We start from the raw sequence: 21,779 nt of genomic DNA on the forward strand, positions 1-21,779 counted from the left end.
TCTCTCTTCTCTCTCCCCTCTTCTCTTCCTCCCCTTCCTCTCCTTCCCCACAGTACCATTCTCCTCCACTCTGTCCTCCCGTGACCCCTTCCCCTCCCTCTCTCCCATCCTCCTCTCCCATACTTTTTCCTTCCTCCTCCCCATCTTTCCCTCCCTTCCCTTCATTTCTTCCTTCCTTTCCCCTTCCCTTTCCAGTCCTTCAGTTCATCCTCTCCCTCTCCTTTTTGTCTTTGTCTCTTTCTCCTCTCTCTCTCTCTCTCTCTCTCTCTCTCTCTCTCTCTCTCTCTCTCTCTCTCTCTCTCTCTCTCTCTCTTTTCCCCTCTCTTTCTCTTCCTCATTTCTTCTCTTCCTTCCTCCTTTCCACGCTAAGAGAGGAGTAGTTTAATATGAAGATGATGGTGGTGTGTGTGTGTGTGTGTGTGTGTGTGTGTGTGTGTGTGTGTGTGTGTGTGTGTGTGTGTGATTTGGGAAAGTGATGTATTATATAGAGGTATAATATTCTAAAGATTGTAGTAATTTAGATTCATTGTGTGTGTGTGTGTGTGTGTGTGTGTGTGTGTGTGTGTGTGTGTGTGTGTGTGTGTGTGTGTGTGTGTGTGTGTGTGTGTGTGTGTGTGTGTGTGTGTGTGTGTGTGTGTGTGTGTGTGTTTGATGTGAGAGGTACGGTATGTAATGTGTGTCAAGGTGTGGGTGGCCCAGTGTATTAACGTCACCTCCACACACACACACACACACACACACACACCACTCCTTTCTCTCACCTTAATTTCCTTTCACCTTCTCTTCCCTCCCTCCTTCACCACATCCCTCCCCTCTTTTCCTTTCCTTCTCCTCTCTCTCTCTCTCTCTCTCTCTCTCTCTCTCTCTCTCTCTCTCTCTCTCTCTCTCTCTCTCGAACACTGTGAGAGAAGGTGAATATATATGACAAAAAAAATAGAAAAAGAAAATATTTGATTCTAACCTATATAGAAGAGCTGTATTTGGTAAGTTCTTCCCTTCCCCTTCAACATAGAGCTCTAATCAACACAGGGACGAATAAGACACCAGTACCGAGTCAGCAAATAGAGCTTAAAAATGCGGGGGGTCGGTGTAGCACAACTAATCTCTTTGAAGTTGATTTTGCAAGAGATGTGATGTTTCCAATGTTAGGAGGGAAATAGACCGTGTATGGTGAGAGATTGTGAAGGACATACGGCAAACCTCACCATCAAACTCACCATTGTTATTCATACCAGTCAGACACTCATCACTCCACACCATACCATACCATAAACCACCACTCCACTCCACTCTACACTACACCACACCACTCCACTCCACTCCTCTCCATTCCACACCATACCACAGGACACCACACCACACCATACCACATCTCTCCACACCACACCACGCCATACCACACCATTCCACACCACTCCACACCACACCACACCACGCCACACCACATTACACCATTCATACCTCATAATACCCTCCCTAAGTACAGCTAATACAACTCTTACACAACAACAGTATAGTTATAAAAAGGGGTGGGGAATAAAGGGAAAAGAGGGGGTGTGAGAGTGGGGTGAGGAGAGGGGATGAGAGGGAGGGGGAGTATGAGGGTGTGTGGGGGTGGGGTGAGGGGAAGAGGGGGTGAAAGGAAGGGGGAGTATGTGGGGGTGTGAGGGTGGGGTGAGGGGGAGAGGGGGTGAAAGGGAGGGGGAGTATGTGGGGGTGTGAGGGTGTGGTGAGGGGGTGAGGGAAAGGGGAGTATCAAGGGGTGAGGGTGTGGTGGAGGCGAGGAAAGGAGGAGTATGTGGGGGGGGGTGAGGGTATGGTGAGGGGGAGAGGGGGTGATGGGTGAGGGGGAAAGGGTGTGAGGGTGTGGTTAGGGTGAGGGGGGTGAGGGGGGATTGAATTAGTCACACACAGGGTAATAAGAGAGGTAATGGCATAATCGTAGAGAGAGTGGGGACGCTGAGTACGGAAATTACCTACGTGTGTGTGTGTGTGTGTGTGTGTGTGTGTGTGTGTGTGTGTGTGTGTGTGTGTGTGTGTGTAAAACTGAGGTGGCTGGGAGGTTAACGCACTCGTCTCGCGATCCGTAATCTCAGTATCTTATTCTCAAACCCCAACCATGACAGAATAAAAGTAGGTGAATGCAGTATGTCCTTTCATCTGTTAGCATAATGCTCATCCTTATTATAATGGCTATGTCTTTGGGAATAACCTAGAGAGTAAGTCGAATATAGTTCTCCTAATCCCTTTCACTGGGCGATTTATTTTGTGTTGGGGGGGGACGGATTAAGGTTATCAGTCAACCCTGGATTATTTTCTCATTTCGTATTTTCACTGCCACCCTACTTCATGATTTCCTTTTGTATACCGCCACACCCACGCCCACACCAGCAGACTGAGCCGCCCCCCAGCACACAAGACACCACCAAGGGAGTATCTAGTGAAGTGCTATTGTCGTACCACCCCACCTATGCAAACACACGTCAGGACACACTACCAACACCCTGTTATAATATCCTCACGCTTTGGGTTACATACTCTCAATATTTTTACTTTATGTAAATTTATCCCTTTCCTGGTAGTTCCGGGTCCACCTCTTCTTCTTCTTCTTCTTCTTCTTCTTCCTCCTCCTCCTCCTCCTCCTTCTTCTCACTCAATCACGGAACTTAAGACAACGAGAATGCGAGCCTGTCACTTGAATTTCCCCGGGCGGTATTCAGCATCACTCACTCACCGTCACTCACTCAAGCCTCTCACCGTCACTCAATCTATCCCTTTCACACATTCTCTCTTTTTTTTTTCTCTCTCTCTCTCTTTTTTCTACCCCTGTCACTTCTTCCCGTCTCAGATTTCATACACAGGCAGAGACAAAAGTTCACACAATATTTCACCTCTGTTTCTCATTTGCGTCAGCTAGTTAATATTTCTAAACCGAGAGGGGCACAGGGACACACAAAAGTTTTCTTAATATTTCACTTTTATTTCTCACTTTCCACTGCTTGGCCCGTATTCTCGTTGTTAAAGGAAGCCCCTTAGCACCTCCTCTTAAGCGATTTATTTTGCTTAGCACCCCTTCCTCTCCTGTGTTACACAAATCCTTCCAATATCGTCATACTCTCCACAAATAACGTACGAATGGATATCAGGCAGCCATAACCAAAAATAAATCGCTGAGGAATAGGTGTTAGGGAGCCACCTTAATTGACGAAACTTAGCGTGTTTTTCTGCCTAAGTTTTTCACCTCTTCTGTTCAACATTTTACTCTGATAGATATTTTTCTTTGCCTAATATTTCACCGCTTCTGTATCTTACTTCTATGCTGAGAGAGGCTTGGTATGTTTCTCTGTCCTAATATTTCACCTCTTCTTTTACTCACTTTCCCCTGTTGGCTAATATTCCAAAGCTGAGAGAGGCTTGGTATGTTTCTCTGGCCATAGATGATTCTCTCTGATATAATGCGTCAAGGAGGAAAATGATGAACATAACCTGATCGTTTGTAAAGATGACTCTCTCTCTCTCTCTCTCTCTCTCTCTCTCTCTCTCTCTCATGTCAATTATCACAACCTTTTATAATTAAGAATAAATTTTCATCTCATACACTTCCTCCCTCACCCTGTTTTTCTTCACTTTCATCTCAACTAAAAACTTCAAAATCTTTAATAATAGTCACTCAATATTTAGACAGCTTGAGTGCTTTTCCTGTCAGCCAGTTTCTCTCCCTTTCGCTCATTTCGTTTATTATCGTTTTTTCCAGAATGAACAATAATATATATGTAGTAGGTCTTTGGCTTCTCTCTTCTTTTCGTTTAATTTCTTTTTGATTCAGACACGAAAATTTCAGAGGCTGTTCTTGGCAGTCACACTCCCTTTCTCTCTCTCCTTCCCTTTCCTTTTGGTCAGTGAACACGCACACACGCGCGCTCACACACACACACACACACACACACACACACACACACACACACACACACACACACACACACACACACACACACACACACACACACACACACACACACACACACACACACACACACACACACCCCCACACACACACACTCCACACACTCATAATTATACCCCATGACTCAGGACTTACGTAAAAGTGAGAGGAGAGTAAACCCGAAGTTAAAGAAAATGAAAAAAAATGTGAGAAAGAGAGAAAAAGAGAGAGGAGGAGGAGGAGGTCAGGAGGCGTGGAATGTCCGTTCACCTCCACCTGCGTCCTTATAAAGACAGGAGGTGTTAAACTGCGCACGTGGAGGTGGGGTGTGGAGGGGGGAGCGCCTGATGGAGGTAACTTACTGGCCTGTTACGGGGGAAGATCATTGTTTTTTTCGTTGTGTAGAGAGAGAGAGAGAGAGAGAGAGAGAGAGAGGTTGTAAGGAGAAGGGAAAGATGAGAAGAGGAAAGAAAAGGAGAAGGAATGGAAGATGGTGTGTGTGGGTGTGTGTGTGTGTGTGTGTGTGTGTGTGTGTGTGTGTGTGTGTGTGTGTGTGTGTGAGAGAGAGAGAGAGAGAGAGAGAGAGAGAGAGAGAGAGAAAGAGAGAGAGAGGGAGAGAGAGAGAGAGAGAGGTACAGGAGTGAGATATGGAATCAGTGAGTGGATATAGAGAAATACTCAGACTATATGCCCATGAACAGTTGGCCACATATGCACCTGGGACAGTGTGTGTGTATTTGTGTGTGTGTGTGTGTGTGTGTGTGTGTGTGTGTGTGTGTGTGTGTGTGCAGTGAAGGTCTAGCTACAATATCCAACGATCATGCGTCACGGTTCTGTGGTCATCTCAGCTAATAAAATTAACCCCTCCGTTCATTCATGTCAGTGCCACCAACAAACATGTGATTTTGTCAAGGTTTTCATGTGTACCAGATGCTACACCTCTGCCACACATTGATGCTGTACCATTTTTATGTGATGCCAACTGTACAAAAAAAATGCTCCTAGATCGGGTGTCAAAGAAATATATATTTTTTTTTTTTGGGGGGGGGTTCGAATATGGGCATAGGCTTCACAGCCTGCTCCCAAGGCCCAGTAGTCCCCTTACATACCTTATACCTTTACATGTCACCACTTAGGCGCTAACACCCACCGTCCATATTGAATACATGCTAGGGCTGTCTCATACAGGACTGGTGTATTGGTATTAGCGGGGGTATTTTAAAGACATGTTGGAGGCCCTTCTGGTAGATCAGTAAAGCCTGATTTTATGAAATTCAAATCCTTAAACTGTTCCCTGTCTCAGCCGGGATTTGAACCTGGGTCCAGTAGGACTGCAGGCCACCTCTCTACCGATTGGTATAATCCTGTGCCAGAGCTACTGTGAAAGTGATTTATAGAGAGTAGTGTTGGCAGAAGCAGGTGCCAAAGACTTTGTGAAAGTGATATGGCCTGGAGGGCAATGTTGGCAGAGGCTGACTTCTTGTGGTGTGAAGGAAGAGAGTGGAGCTGTAACTTGAAGAAAGGGAGGGAAGAGGAAGAGCAAGAGGGAGTGAGAGAGGTGTGTGTGAGGGTATGGTGCCCTGGAGAAAGAAAAGAAAGAAGGAAGGAGAATAGAGGAAGAATAAGGAACTGCATTTGAGTCAGGATTTTACTGATTTGAGGTCTTTTTCTTGTGACTGCCCTGGACTGAAGCTAGAGATAGATAGATAGAGATAGAGATAGAGAGATAGATAGATAGAGAGAGAGAGAGAGAGAGAGGGGGGGGGAGGCAAACAGACAGTGACAAGACAACCAGACAGTGCGATTCATGGATGGATGGATGGATTGATGGATGAATAGATGGATGGGTAGACAGATAGACAGAAAGACAGATAGACAGACAAACAGATAGACACAACACTACACTCTGATCCGCCTCGCACCTCCCACCACCCCACCACAATATATAATTCCCAGATATTCCAGTTCTCATATTATCTTTTGGACTTTTAAAAAAAATCACCCCCATATATTTCTTCGTTGGACGCACCTCCCTCTTTTGCTATTTCCTTTAAGCTGTTTCTTTTTTTTTCTTTTTTTCTTGCTCACATTCTATCAGTGACTCCTGTAACCTTTTTGAGAGAGAGATAGAGAGAGAGAGAGAGAGAGAGAGAGAGAGAGAGAGAGAGAGAGACGAAAATTCACTTATTTCTTCTACAAGGAAGTGACAACACAAGACAATGGCCCTCTCTCTCTCTCTCTCTCTCTCTCTCTATCTATCTATCTATCTATCTATCTATCTATCTATTTTTTTCTTTTCTTGTCTTCTCTCTGTCTATCAATCTATTTATCTGTTTGCCTATCCACCCATCCTTCCATCAGTCCATCCATCCATCCATCCATCCATCCATCCATCCATCCATTCATCCATCCACCCATCCACCCATCCTTCCATCCATCCATCCATCCACCCATCTATATATCTATCTATCTGCATGCCCCATCCATCCATCCATCTACCTATCCATCTATCAGTCTACCCATCTATCTACCCATCAACCCAACACGGGATCGAACCCAAACCCATCCTACCCTCAACCCACGACGCAGCCACCAGACCAAAACACAATGGCCTACTCGCCAAGGTTGATAGTGATTTTTGATATCCAAGAAGGGGGGGCGCTGGGGGGGAAGCAGGGGGGGGGGAAGAGGGTTAAAAAATGGGGTCTGATCCTTTCCTAATTCCCCCATGAAGGATTTTGCCGCCTCCACCATTCCCCATCTTTTTTTTTTTTTTTTTTTTTTTTTTCATTTCGAAGAGATTTTTTTATTTTCTTAGCTGTCTTCTTGGATTCTGTTTCTTCTTCTCTGTTTCCTCTTGGCTTCTACTTCCTCTTCCCTCTTTCTTCTTGGACATTATACATACATACATACGTACATACATACATACATACCTTTACTACGCATCTGGAAAAGCTCGTAGCCATTAATTTCCCCCCCCCACCCCTAACCCCCACCCGCACCCCCACCCCCACCCACACCCCCACCCCCAACCCCCACCATCACCTCCAACCCCCACCCCCACCCCAAGAGGAACAGAAAAGGAAGAAAATTGAGAGAGAAAATCGAGGTCTTGGGTACGAAAAAATTGGGTATTGTCTCTCTCTCTCTCTCTCTCTCTCTCTCTCTGTTTCTAGGAAATGTATTGTTCATGAAGACTGACAAGCAAGAGATCACGAGAGAGAGAGAGAGAGAGAGAGAGAGAGAGAGAGAGGGAGAGAGAGAGAGAGACTTGATAGGTGTTTGGCCGTAAGACTGTGTGTGTGTGTGTGTGTGTGTGTGTGTGTGTGTGTGTGTGTGTGTGTGTGTGTGTGTGTGTGTGTGTGTGTATTTATGTTTCTCTGTACGTGAGTTTGAGAAAGAGTGTTTTGTTTCGGTGTCTGGGCGTGTGTGTATTGTGTTTATTTTGGTGTCCTTGTGTGTGTGTGTGTGTGTGTGTGTGTGTGTGTGTGTGTGTGTGTGTGTGTGTAAACGTAGATACACACAAACAGGAAAAGACACACACACACACACACACACACACACACACACACACACACACACACACACACACACACACGTAACGGGGTGGTGGTGGGTGGGGGTGACGAGCAGAGACGTAAATGGGCAAGGAATTCGATCCACTTAGGTAAAAAAGAATTCCAAGGCCCACTTAATTAGACTCCTCCTCAAACGTCTATAAGTTCCTCCTCAAACGTTTCTCCACCACAGTTCCTCCTCAAACGTTTATAAATTCCTCCTCAAACATTTCTCCTCCCATGAGCCTTACTTGCGAGGTAGGAATGAGTCTCCTTGGTTACTAGTCAGTCGAAGTTCAGACTGATTTTTGCCCCTAGCGGTGACGTGGAAACTGACCAATAGGGGTGTTTCTCTCTCTCTCTCTCTCTCTCTCTCTCTCTCTCTCTCTCTCTCTCTCCTATTATTGCTATTATTTTTATTATTAATTTTTTATCATTATTCTTATTACTATTGCTATCATCATCATCATCTTTATTATCGTCACTATTATTATTATTATTTTTATTATTATTATTATTATTATTATTATTATTATTATTATTATCTTATTATTATTACTATTATTATTATTATTATTATTATTATTAGTGAACTTTGACCTTTTATGAGTCAAAATTGAAGGAAATAAAATATTTGTTTGTACATTTTAAATAAACAGGATCTCACGCACGTAGATGGAGAGAGAGAGAGAGAGAGAGAGAGAGAGAGAGAGAGAGAGAGAGAGAGAGAGAGAGAGAGAGAGAGAGGATGGCCTAGGCAGACAGAAAGAAAAAAGAGGACAAAAACATCAAGGATATGGTCAGCAGACTAATTTTCTCTCTCTCTCTCTCTCTCTCTCTCTCTCTCTCTCTCTCTCTCTCTCTCTCTCTCTCTCTCTCTCTCAGAATTTCCCCACTCCCCCTCCCTTCACCCCTCCCTCCCCTAATCCCAATCATCACCAGGTATAATAAGATACCTGTATGTGAGTAATTAACCTGTCCCCAATTATCCTCACCTGTGTAATTAGCCATTCACCTTTACGTCTCCTTCGAAGATTTCTTGGAATGGATTTTTCTTTCAATATATCTTTTTTGGTCTATTTTTTATTAATATTATTTTTATCTCAATCTAACTTTAGGTGAGAAAGAGAGGAAGGGATGATGATGATGATGATGGTGGTGATGGTGGTGGTAATGAAGATGTTGATGATGATAATGATGATGCTGATAAAAGTAATAATGATGGTGAAGATGATGATGATGAGTGTGGTGGTTGTGGTGTTGATGGTGATGATGATGATGCTTGTGGTGGTGATGATGATGATGGTGATGAGGGTTGCGGTGGTGATGTTGGTAGTGATGATGATGATGATGATGATGATGCAGTAATTCAACGCTGCCCTCCAAATAAACAATACTAATAATAAAAGTGGTGGTGAGAATGAAAGAAATGCAGAGAGAGAGAGAGAGAGGAAGGAGAAGGAAGAGGAGATGAAGATGCAAAAAGGAAGGAAAATTAAGACAAGAGGAAAACAACAAAACACCAGAACGATTATATAAGCAAAGAGAGAGAGAGAGAGAGAGAGAGAGAGAGAGAGCGTTGAGTGAGTATAGGAAAGAAATGCAAAAGCAGCCCCATTTTGACCACACCCTCCCTTGTAAATGTTAGACCCTTATGCTCCAGGATGCTTGGAAGGGGAAAAAATGGGTGGGGGAGGGTCGAGGGAGGTGTGGGGGAGGGGGAGGGGAGGGGGTGAATGAGGGGGAGGGGTGGGGGAGTGGGTGGAGGGATGAGGGAGGGGCGGGGAGATATCTAGGCAATGAGTGGAAAAGAATGAGAAAGGGAAGGAAGGAAGGAAAGTGAGGTGAGACAGAAAAACAGAGAGAGACAGAGAGAGACAGAGACAGAGACAGAGACAGAGACAGACAGACAGACAGACAGACACGTACACGAAACAAGAAACCCAAAAAAATAATATAATAAACAAATTTTGAAGGTCGACTAGCATCGAAATGGGCGTGGTGGTAGTAAGGGCAGTGCTGGAAGGGGCGGTGTGTGATTAGTGGCTGACCTGGTGGGTTTAATTGCTCTGGAGGTAGTTAACGAGGTCATTAGGCGTTATTGACCCTTCTGACAGGTGTAATTTAGGTCGATACTCTTTTTTTTCCTTTTTTTACTCTTTTTATTAGATCTATACTCTTTTTTAACTTTTTTTGACGTGCTCTTTCTTTAATTAATTTTTTACTTTTTTATCTCTTTATCTGCTCTTTTTCACTCTTTTTTTCCTTAGATCTATACTCTTTTTTTTACACTTTTTTTACTCTTTTTTTTAGACGTACGCTCTTTTTCTATTTTTTTTAGATATATGCACTTTTTTACTTTTTTAATCTGCTCTTTTTTACTCTTTTTTCTTAGATCTATACTGTTTTTACTCTTTTTTGAAATTCATATCTATACTCTTTTTTTACTGTTTATTTTAGATCTATACTCTTTTTTACTGTTTATTTTAGATCTATACTCTTTTTACTCTTTATTTTAGATCTATACTCTTTTTTACTCCTTTATTTTAGATCTATGCTCTTTTTTACTCTTTTTTATATCTCTACTCTTTTTACTCTTCTTTTATATCTAGACAATACTCTTTTTTTTACTCTTATTTAGGTCTATACTCTTTTTTACTCTTTTTGTTATAGCCATACTCTTTTTCACTCTTTGTCCCTCTCTTGAACTTTTTAAATGAAGGATAAGTGAGGCTATACCGACTCTGCCATATCGAGAAACTACTCAAAATCTAAAAGAGAGAGAGAGAGAGAGAGAGAGAGAGAGAGAGAAGAAAAGAGAAGAGAGTAGGAGAGAATGGAAAGAAGGTGAGATATGTGAGAAAGGAGAAGAAGAGGAGATGAGGAAGTGAGGGAATGAGAAGAAGGAAAGTAGAGAGGGAGAGGGAGAGGTGAGAGAAGGTGATGAAGGAGGTGAGGAAGGGAGGGAAGGAGGGGAAGGAGGGTAGGGAGGGAGAGGGAGAGATGAGGGAAGGTGGGGGAAGAGGTGAGAAAGGGAGGGAAGGAGGGGAAGCAAGATAGAGAGGGAGTGGGAGAAGTGAGGGAGGAAGGGAAGGTAGGGACGGAGAGGGAGAGGTGAGGGAGGGAGGGAAAGAGGGGAAGGAAGGTAGGGAGGGTGAGAGAAGGAGGGAAGGAGGGAAAAGAGGATGAGAGGGAAGGAGGAAGGGAGGGCAAAGGGCAAGAATGAAGGGCAGGGATCCACCTCAATTAGTACACCTGGGAAGCCCCGCAGCCAGGTAGCAGGTGAGAGAGAGAGAGAGAGAGGGAGGGAGGGAGTGAATGTGTGTATGTGCATGCGTTTGTGTATGTGTGTGTTTGTGCCTGTGTCTTTCCCTGTGTGTATGTGTGGTGTTTCTGTTTGAGTGTGTGTGTGTGTGTGTGTGTGTGTGTGTGTGTGTGTGTGTGTGTGTGTGTGTGTGTGTGTGTGTGTGTGTGTGTGTGTGTGTGTGTGTGTGTGTGTGTGTGTGTGTGTGTGTGTGTGTGTGTGTGTGTGTACTCATACCCCTAAAAACCACACAGGATGTAAAGTATATATGTTTTATGTACCATGTTTGCACTGCTTATTATTATTATTATTATTAAAAAATCTAGTAAAAATTAAATGAACACTAGATAATATTAATCATTAGTCTGTTGGTTATTTAATGCCTTTGTGGAAGAGAAGGATTTATGGAGTGAAATGTGATCTTAATATTCCTTTTTTTGCAGTATTTCAAGATGCAAATTAGCCAAAGAAGTGATGAATAAGAATGAATGGATGAAATGTGTATGTGTAATGGTTTTTTATAAGAAAGGGGGAAATCTAGCCTACTACTTCGCCCCTACGTCTGCTCTCCTACGTCTGCTCCCCCACGTTTGCTCCCCACACGTCTGCTGCACTACGTCTGCTCCCCTACGTCTGCTCCCCTACGTCTGCTCTCCTATGTCTGCTCCCCTACGTCTGCTCCCTCACGTCTGCTCTCCTACGTCTGCTCTCCTATGTCTGCTCCCCTACGTCTGCCCTCTTACTTCTGCTCCCCTACGTCTGCTCCCCTACGTCTGCGTCACACTTTTGAATTTGCGTCACTATCTTCCCTGACGCATCGTAAATTTCTCAAAAGGCGTAATCACCAGGAAGAAAGGTATACTCAGCCTCTCTCACCTTTGGTAAATTAGTCAGCAGTGAAGAGCAAGGCAGGGAAGTGATGAGATATTAAGCGGAGAAACATACCTAGCCTCCCTCAGCTTAGAAGTATTACGCAGTAGAGGAATATAACAAGGGGAAGAGGAGGAATATTAGGCAGAGAAATATACCAAGTCTCCCTCATCTCAGGAATATTAGCCAACAAAGGAAAGTGATAAGTAGAAAAGAAATATTAGGCAGAGAAACATACCAAACCTTTCTCAGCTCAGGAATATTACCCTGCAGAGGAAAGTGAGAAGTGGAAGAGGTGAAATATTAGACAGAGAAACATACCAAGTCGGAGGAAAGGGAGTAGTAGAAGAGGAGAAAATAGACAGAAATGCACCAAGCCTCTTTCAGCTCAGGAATATTACCCAGCAAAGGAAAGTGAAAAATGGAAGAGGTGAAATATTACTTGAATTTTTACCCATGAATGCACGTGGCTAGTACTGCTCCACTTATTTATCTCGACAGTCTACGAAACTACTCTCATCCACAAGCATGATAATGAGTAATATTGCGTGCATCGATTAGCCAATGAAATGTGGTGGGGGATATCCGTAAAGTTTATTGTGACTCGATTGGCCATTGAAATTTGGTGGGGGGAAATCCGTAGAGTTTATTTTATGAATAGATTGGCCAGTGAAATGTGGTTGGGGAAATCCGTAGACTTTATTGGTGAGTTATTGGATGCGTGGATCATATATCAGAACATATTGATGATTTTATAGTAACTTATATTTTAGTGTTTTTATTTATGGATCCTCCGTGTGGTAGCGCGGGGAAGAGGTTGATGATGATGATGATGATGATGGTGGTGGTGGTGGTGATGGTGGTGATGGTGATAATAATAAAGATGCCGGTGATGATGGTGGTGGTGGTGATGTTGGTGATGGTGGTGATGATGATGTATTTTGTAGATCAAGAGAGAGAGAGAAAGACAGACAGGCATACAGACTGACAGGCAGGTAGGCACAGTCAGACAGATTGATGGGAAGGTAGGCAGACAGGCAGACAGACAGACAGACAGATAGTTAAGTAGATAGATAGATAGACAAGCAGATAGACAGGCAGGTAGACAAACATAAGAGACATGTAGAAGTGTATGGTATGTAGGAAAAAAATAGGTAGATAGATAGATGGATGGATGGATGAATGGATAGACAGACAGACAGACAGACAGATAGACCGATAGATGGGTAGGTAAATAAAAAGATAAGTAGATAGATAGTCAGATGAACAGATAGATAATAAGGCGTCGCTGTACTAAAAAGAATAATACTGACTAGCTCCTGTACTGCTAGGTTCCATTCACTCCCTAGCTAAAATAAATCGCCTAGCAGCAGGAATTAAGACAGCACGGAAATGGACTGAAAGGAGATCCGCGGCGCCTCTGGGGAGTGTGCTGACGTCACTGAAAGGAGTCTATGGAAACGGAAAGTAATGGTGAGTGGGTGGATATTGGGTGGGTGAGGGGGTGGGACGGGGTGGGTACGTGGGTGAGTCGGGGTGGATAGGTGCGTGGAACGGGGTGGGTGAGTGGATGAGGTGGGGTAGGTGGGTGAGTAGGTGGGGAAAGGTGGGTGGGTGGGTGAGAGAGAGACGAAAAAAAATACCTGTCAGAGATACAGTAGGTGGATAGGTGCTTGGAAGTGGGTGGGTGGGTGGATGAGATGGGGTACGTGGGTGAGTAGGTGGAGATGGGTGGGTGGGTGAGTAGGTGGAGATGGGTGGGTGGGTGGGTAGGTGGGTTGGGTGAGAGAGAGAAGAAAAAAATACCCGTCAGAGATACTGTGAAAAATGATGGTGATTTACTTTGCATATTACACCTTGCCTTCCCTTGTGCCTTACTCATTTTATTTTTATTTTTTATTTTTTTTTGGTTTTGCCCCTTTACTTCGAGGTATTTTACTACTACTACTACTACTACTACTATTATTATTATTATTATTATTATTATTATTATTATTATTATTATTATTATTATTATTATTATTATTATTATTATTATTATTGTTGTTGTTGTTTATTATGCTATCTCCACATGTGTTTATTATGCTCAAGTACGGGTCTCTCTCTCTCTCTCTCTCTCTCTCTCTCTCTCTCTCTCTCTCTCTCGTGTGTCGCGGGGACGGCTTTCTCAGCGTTATCAGTCTCTATCATGTATCACTCATTTCTTAACCCCCTCTGCCACATCCACGCCCACACCAGCAGACTGAGCCATACCACATAAGGGAATTTTCTAGTAGAGCGCTATTTTTGGACTACCCTGTCTAGAAAAATAAAATATCTATACTCCTTTTACTCTAGCTTGGCCTAGAATTACGGTATAGCCATTTTTAATACTAACCTGTAACAAAAGATTAACGCTAGAACTTGGTGTTAGTCACGAAGAAGTGCTATGGTAAAGACGTGAGCCATAGTATTACTTGTCACTGAGCTATGTAAAATAATGACACCAGGACTTCATGCTAGTCACGAGGAAGTGCTATGGTATGAGTTTCATTCTCCCACTAAGCTACGTAAAGTGACCCTACGACGATGCTGGTCACGAAGAAGTGCTATGGTATGGGTCTAAACCTACCTCTGAGCTACGTACAATAATGACACCAGGACTTGATGCTAGTCACGAAGAAGTGTTATGGTGTGGGTCTAATTCTGCCACTAAGCTACGTCATTAATGCTAGTCACGAAGAAGTGCTTAGGTATGGCAAATAGGCTTCAGCAGGACAGAAAATATTTAGATCAAGTTGAAGTGAAAGGACTATAGGAAGAGTGGCTTAGAGGCCTTCCTAGACCCCAAGCCCTTAGTGAGAGAGGGCTGATGGTGAGGTCTGGCAGTCCTCCCCCCAGCCCCAGCCCTACTTTCAGCCCAGCCCCGCCCCGCCCCACAGACACCCGGATGTGGTGATGCAACGCGGAGGGGCGGGGGAGAGGAGAGGAGGTTGGGGGAAGGGAGGGGAGGTGGGGAGACAGGTAGCGTATTGAGGACTAAGGAAGCTCCCTAGCACCTTCTCCTAAGCGATTTATGGGAGGGGAGGGGATGTGGGGAGGGGAGAGGGGAGATGGGGAGGGGAGAGTGAGGTGGGGAGGCAGGTAGCGTATTGAGGACTGTCGAGTAAGGAAGAACCCTAACACCTTTTCCTGAGCGATTTATTTTGCTGATCACGCCTTACTGCCCTCTTCCGTGTTACTTAAATCCATCCAATATCAAAATACTCTGCATAAATAAAGCACAAAATTTTATTAACAGGTCATATCCAAAAATGAATCGCTAAGGAAGAGGTGTTGCGGGGCTTTCTGAAGTGAGGAGAATGGGGAATACTGGGGAAGGGACAGATTACTTTAGAGGTATGGGGTGGGGAATATCTGAGGAATATTGGGGAAAGAAGAAGCATGATAAATATTTGGGTGAAGATTGGGGAAGGGAGAGATTATTTGAGAGATGTGGGGGTTGGGGAGTATCTGAGGAATACTGGGGAATGAGGAGGAATGATAAATATTTCAGGGGCAGATTGGGGAGGGAGATATTCCTAGAGAGACGTGGGGGTGGGGAATACCTGAGGAATATTGTGGAAACAAGAGGAATGATAAATATTTGGGTGAATACTGGGGAAGGAACAGATCATATACGAGATACAGGGAATGGCACTCACACTAAGACGCCCGTATTAGAGAGAGAGAGAGAGAGAGAGAGAGAGAGAGAGAGAGAGAGAGAAAGAGAAAAAAAAAAGAGAGGGGGGGGCTTTTCAAAAATTTCAAAGCCTGTTTTTTATAACCCATGTGGAGGAAGTGTCAGTAATTTTTTTTTCGTACTCTTTTTTTCTCTTTTCTTCTTTTTTCTTCTCTTTTCTTTTCTTTTCTTGTCTTTTCTTCTCTCTTTTTCACATTTTCTCTTTTCCGTTATTTGTCTCTCTTTTCCTCTTTTCTCCTTTCTTCTCTTTTCCATCGTTTTCTTATCTTTTCTTCTCTGGTCTTGTCTTCTCTTTCTTCTCTTTTTCTCTCTCTTTTTCTTTTCTTCTCTTTTCTTCTCTTTTTTCTCCCTCCTTTTCTTTTCTTCTCTTTCTTCTCTTTTTTCTCTCTCCTTTTCTTTTTTTCTCTTTTCTTCTCTTTTGCTTCTTTTTTCTCTTTTTTTCTCTTTTCTCTTCCTCTTCTCTTTTCTTCATCTTCCTATTCTTCTCTTTTCTCATTTTTTTTCTCTTTTCTTTTTCTTCTCTTTTTCTTTTCTTCTCTTCTTCTCCTTTTTTCTTTTCAAATCTTTTTTTTTTTTTTAAGACGACAAAATACCTGTGGTTTTGATAAGTCCATTTGGGTCTCTAATTAGGTCCAATTGGGTCTCTAATTAGGTCCACTGTGGTCTAATTAGGTCCACTGTGGTGTAATTAGGTCCACTGTGGTCTAATTAGGTCCACTGTGGTCTAATTAGGTCCACTGTGGTGTAATTAGGTCCACTGTGGTCTAATTAGGTCCATCAGATAGATAGATAATTAAATAGATAGATAGATAGAGATAGAGTGATAGATGGATAAATAGATAGATAGGTAGGTAGGTAGGTAGGATAACAGATAGACAGACAGACAGATAGATAGGTAGATAGGTAGGTAGATAGACATAGGTTAATAGACAGATACGTAGATAGATAGATGGATAGGTAGGTAGGTAGATAAACAGATAAATAGATAAAGAGACAGACAGATAGATAGATAGATAGATAGACAGATAGATAGAAGCACAAATATCTAAAAATCCTTAAAATGTAAGAAGGAAATGGAAACGAAAAGATTTTACTTGTGAGAAATTAATATTGATATGTAAATTAGGGGTTTGTGAGAGAGAGAGAGAGAGAGAGAGAGAGAGAGAGAGACAGACAGACAGACAGACAGACAGAGACAGAGACAGAGAAACAGAGAGAGAGAGACAGAGACAGATAGATAGGGAGACATACAGACAGACAGGCATACGGACAGACAGAGACAGAGACAGAGAGACAGAGGCGAACAGACAGACAGAAAAATAGAGGAGAGAGAAAGACAGAGTGAATGAGAGAGGGAAAGATAGACAGATAGACAAATGGAGAGGGGTGAGGACGACAGACAGACAGAGACAGACAGAGAAGGGGGGAAAGACAGGAAGAGCAGATGAGAAAGAGAAAGAAAGAGAAGAAAGACAGGATAAAAAAAAAAATAATAAGAATATGTAGCAAACTTTAAATAAAAAAAAAATAATGGAATAAAAAGGTAAAAGAAAATAAAGGCAAAATTATAGAGAGAAAGAGAGAGACAGACAGACAGACAGACAGACAGAGACAGATACTAAAAGAAAATGAGAAAGATCGAAATCAGAATTTAAAAATGAAAGAAAAAAAGAAGACGAATTTGGGAAAACGAAGAAGGGGAAGGAGGAGGGGAGGGGAGGGGAAGGGAGGGAGGGGGAGGGGAGTAGGGGTCAAGGACAGAGCGGGGGAGGGGAAGGGGAGGGGGAGGGGAGAAGGGGGAAGGGTACTCAGCTATTGTCAGAGACCGGATGGGAGTTAGAGAGAGAGAGAGAGAGAGAGAGAGAGAGAGAGATGATAAACAGAAAGGAGAGCTACAGAAGAAAGTAAAAAAGGAGAGATGAAACAGGAAACTCTCTCTCTCTCTCTCTCCTCTCTCTCTCTCTCTTTCAAAACTGTAATTAATCGAAGGTAAATTTAAAGATTTCCATAATTATTCATTTTTTAAGACAAGAAATATATATAAAAAAAGAAAAGAAAAAAATGTATACAGAAGATTGACTGATTTTTTCCATAATAAAATTCTTATATCTCTCACCCCCTCATCCCTGGGGGGTCACACAGGGGCTGGATAAATAGGAAAAGAGAAGGAAACAAGGGATAAGGAACTAAACATAGAGCCAACATAACACACATATATCCCAGCATATCCCAACATATCCCAACGTATCCCAAACATATCCCACCATATCCCAACATATCCCAGCGTATCCCAAACATATCTAAGCATATCCCAAACATATCCCAGCATATCCCAGTGTATCCCAACATATCCCAGCATATCCCAGTGTATCCCAACATATCCCAGCATACCCCAGCATATCCCAACATATCCCAGCATATCCCAACATATCCCAGCATATGCCATACAGACAGGAATAGGGATCTAAGGTTGACACTTTTCTCCCCTCTTCCCCTTCCTCTCCCCTCCCTAGATAACACCCCCTCCCCCTCCCCTCCTTCCTCTACCCCATGCATACATCCATTTCCCCTCCCCTTCTCCCACCCCTACCGCTCCCCTCCCCTTCCCCTCCCCTCCCCTCCCCTCCCCTCCCCTCCTTCCCTTACCACATGCATACACCCATTTCCCCTCCCCTTCTCCTACCCCCACCCCTCCCTTCCCCTCCCCTTCCCTTCTCCTACCCCCACCCCTCCCTTCCCCTCCCCTTCCCCTCTCCCTCCCCCTCCCCCAACCTTGGCCTTACACACACCCTCCCCCTATAAGGACCGACTTGGGGGTGGCATTGTATAGGGGTTACTCATGTGTTTGCTGGGAGAGAGAGAGAGAGAGAGAGAGAGAGAGAGAGAGAGAGAGAGAGAGAGAGAGAGAGAGAGAGAGAGAGAGAGAGGGAGAGAGAGAGAGAGAGAGAGAGAGAGGGAGGGAGGGAGGGAGGGAAATTAGAGAGACAGCCATTTATAAGAGATGCTTGGAGAGTAACTATGGTATTTGGAGAGAGAGAGACAGACAGACAGACAGACAGAGACAGAGGCAAAGAGACAGACAGGCAAATCATCCATATACATCAACTCTCAAATAAATATCACTTCACAATAATATAAACAAAGGGATATTCACCATTATTCTTAACATATCGATTTATTCCTCACTTAAATATTCAGATTAAGTGCCTTTGTGAATATGGACTGTGTTGAAGGTGAGGAAATTCTTATATGTATATTATTTTGATCACTTTTATTTTCTCTTTCTTCGTCTTCCTTCTCTTCCTTCTCCTCCTCCTCCTCCTCCGTCTTCTTCGTCTTCTTCTTCTTCTTCTTCTTCTTCTTATTATTATTATTATTATTATTATTATTATTATTATTATTATTATTATTATTATTATTATTATTATTATTTTCCTTCTCCTCCTCCTCTTGCATCCCTTCCTTCTTCTTCTCCTCCTCCTCCTCTTCCATCCCTTCCTTCTCCTCCTCCCCCTCCTCCTCTTCTACCTCTCTCTCCTCCTCCTCCTCCTCCTCCTCCTCCTCCCTCTTCTTCCTCAAACACTTCCTTCAACCTCCCGCCACTCCCACCAAAGCACAGTTAGAGGTTTCGCCACTGGACCACTTCGCCACCCAGTCAGGAGCCTTCGTCACCTTCTTTTCTCGGAGCGTTTCGTCACTTTCCGTCACTCAGTCGTCACTAAAATAATTTGTTTATTTGTGTTTATTTGTGTTTATTTTTTTATTTTTGTTTATTGAGCCGAATGATAATTGAAGTCGAAATTGTGTTTGTGGATTTTTGTGGATTTTTTCTTCTTTAATTCACGACTCTCTCTCTCTCTCTCTCTCTCTCTCTCTCTCTCACACACACACACACACACACACACACACACACACACACCACCATACTCCCATACCTGTCACATATTTACCATTCCATAGCTACCTGTTGCCTGCCGCCGCTTCCTGTGAGGAGGTGGCCTCGACTGAAGGAACTCGTCATTTTTGTCTGCACTCAGTAACGATCCCCCCCCTCTGCCCCTCCCACGACCCCCCTCTGCCCCTCCCACGACCCCCTTCTGCCCCTCCCACGACCTAACCTCACTCATATTTCCTTACTCTCACAACCTTGCGTCTTGAAGTTCCTCCCTTGGGGTTCTTCCTCCTCTCACTCTCGTTCTACTCCTCCTCGCTGTGCAATTTCCACGCTGTGTCTTCAGATCCCACGTTAACTCACCGTACCTGCACATAATGTCATGCCTTATATATTTATTTATTGGATTATTCATTTTACTTTATTACTTTCTCATACAGGAAGCTTATAAATAAAATATTATAGAATGTAACTTTTCCTTTTCAGTCATTCCTATAAAATTTCCACGTCAGTTTTTCCACGCTGCATGGTGGTTTTTCTCACTTTTTCCTGGAGGGTTTGGAGGCGGGGGGAGCCTTCTTGCTCTACTATCCTTATCCTTCAGCATGTAGAGTTAGATCTTGTAGTCATAGTGTACTCTGTAAAAACCACCCTCTAAAGGACCATAAGGACTGTTGCTGTTTACTTTCCTTTATATCCCTTTGTATATTCCTTCTCCTCCTCCCCCTCCTCCTCCTTTTCCTTTTCTTCTTCTTCTTCTTCTTCTTCTTCTTCGTCTTCTTCTTCTTCTCCCCTTCAATCCGCTGACGTAATTTGGTGTCATTCTTGCGTCCCCGATTATTGAGAGACAGACAAACATACAGGTAGAATAACAGACAAATTGACAGACAGACAGAATTACGCATCTACGCAAAATCGAAAGGTGACAAGTATATTCACTCCTCAAAAAAAAAAAAAAATAATACTCATTGTCTCATATAATTTTTCACGTCATTATAACCTTTGGAAATTACAGTGTCATGATATTTAATACTCTCTGGCTACACTCACTGACACGGAAAATAATAACAATAATAATAATAATAATAATAATGATAATAATAATAATAATACAGTAATAAAAATAATAATAATAATAATTATAATAATAATAATAATAATAATAAGAAGAAGAAGAAGAAGAAGAAGAAGAAAAAGAAGGAGAATGATAATAATGATAATGATAATAAAAATAATAATGATAGTAATAATAATAATATAAATGTTTTGTATAGTTATATAATATTACATTGGCATCACTCCTTACTGAACAGCGCTTTCTAAATACTCTTTGTAATGTAGGGTGAAGGCTAATTACGTCTATTAACAACAGGGATATTACTAATGACCCTCAGTAATTAGGAGTTTTCGTACACATTTCCACTCACAGTGTTAATAATACAGGCAGTACAGTATAGGCTGGAAAAAAAAAAATAGCCTACTACTTCACTGTCTCTACATCACATTTTAGGCATGTCCGTCACCTTCCTCCCTGACGCATCATATCAAGGAGCATCATCTGTGGGGTGGAGAAACATGCCAAGCCTCTCTCAGCTTTGGAATATGAGCCAGCAGAGGAAAGTGACAAACAGAGGGGGTGAAATATTAGACAGAGATATACCAGGCCTCTCTCAGCTCTGGAATATTAGCCAGCTGAAGAAAGTGACAAACAGAAGAGGTGAAATATTAGGCAGAGAAATATCAGGCCTCTCTCAGCTTTGGAATATTAGCCAGCTGAAGAAAGTGACTGGAGAAGAGGAGAAATATTAGACAAAGAAATACCAGGCCTCTCTCAGCTTAGAAATATTACCCAGCAGAGGAGAGTGACAAGCAGATGAGGTGAAATATTAGGCAGATAAACACACCAAGGCTTTCTCAGTTTATGAATATTACCCAGAAGGGGAAAGTGACAAGGAGAAGAGGTGATAATTGTGTTAGGCAGAGAATATTTACCAGCAGAAGAATGTGACAAGCTGAGGAGGCAAAATATTTAGCAGAACAACACCCATCCTCTCTCAGCCTAGGAATATTACCCAGAAGAGGAGAGTGACACGTAGAGGAGGTGAAATGTTAGGCAGAGAATTGTTACCAGCAGAGGAAAGTGACAAACAGAAGTGATGAAATATTAGACAGAGAAATACCAGGCCTCTCTCAGCTTAGGAATATTACCCAGCAGAGGAGAATGACACGTAGAGGAGGTGAAATATTAGACGAAACACTGTACCAGGAAGGGTGGGGTGGGTAGTACCGCATATAATCAAGAGATGGCGTTGACTTTGAACCTGCCCTCTAGCGGCGAAACCTCGAATCATTGGCGTCACTCGAGCTGATAGAAACGGAGCGTGTTTTTTTTTTCTCTCTCTTTTTTTTTTTCGTTTTAGGTGTGTGTTTCATGGTCTAGTCACCATATGGAATTAGTTTAGAAATTTCTGTATATTGGCTGGGCAGGTGAA

The sequence above is a fragment of the Coenobita brevimanus genome, chromosome 19, assembly GCF_032717465.1.
Source record: "Coenobita brevimanus isolate Jiangsu-jjx chromosome 19, ASM3271746v2, whole genome shotgun sequence".
Classification (NCBI taxonomy): domain Eukaryota; kingdom Metazoa; phylum Arthropoda; class Malacostraca; order Decapoda; family Coenobitidae; genus Coenobita; species Coenobita brevimanus.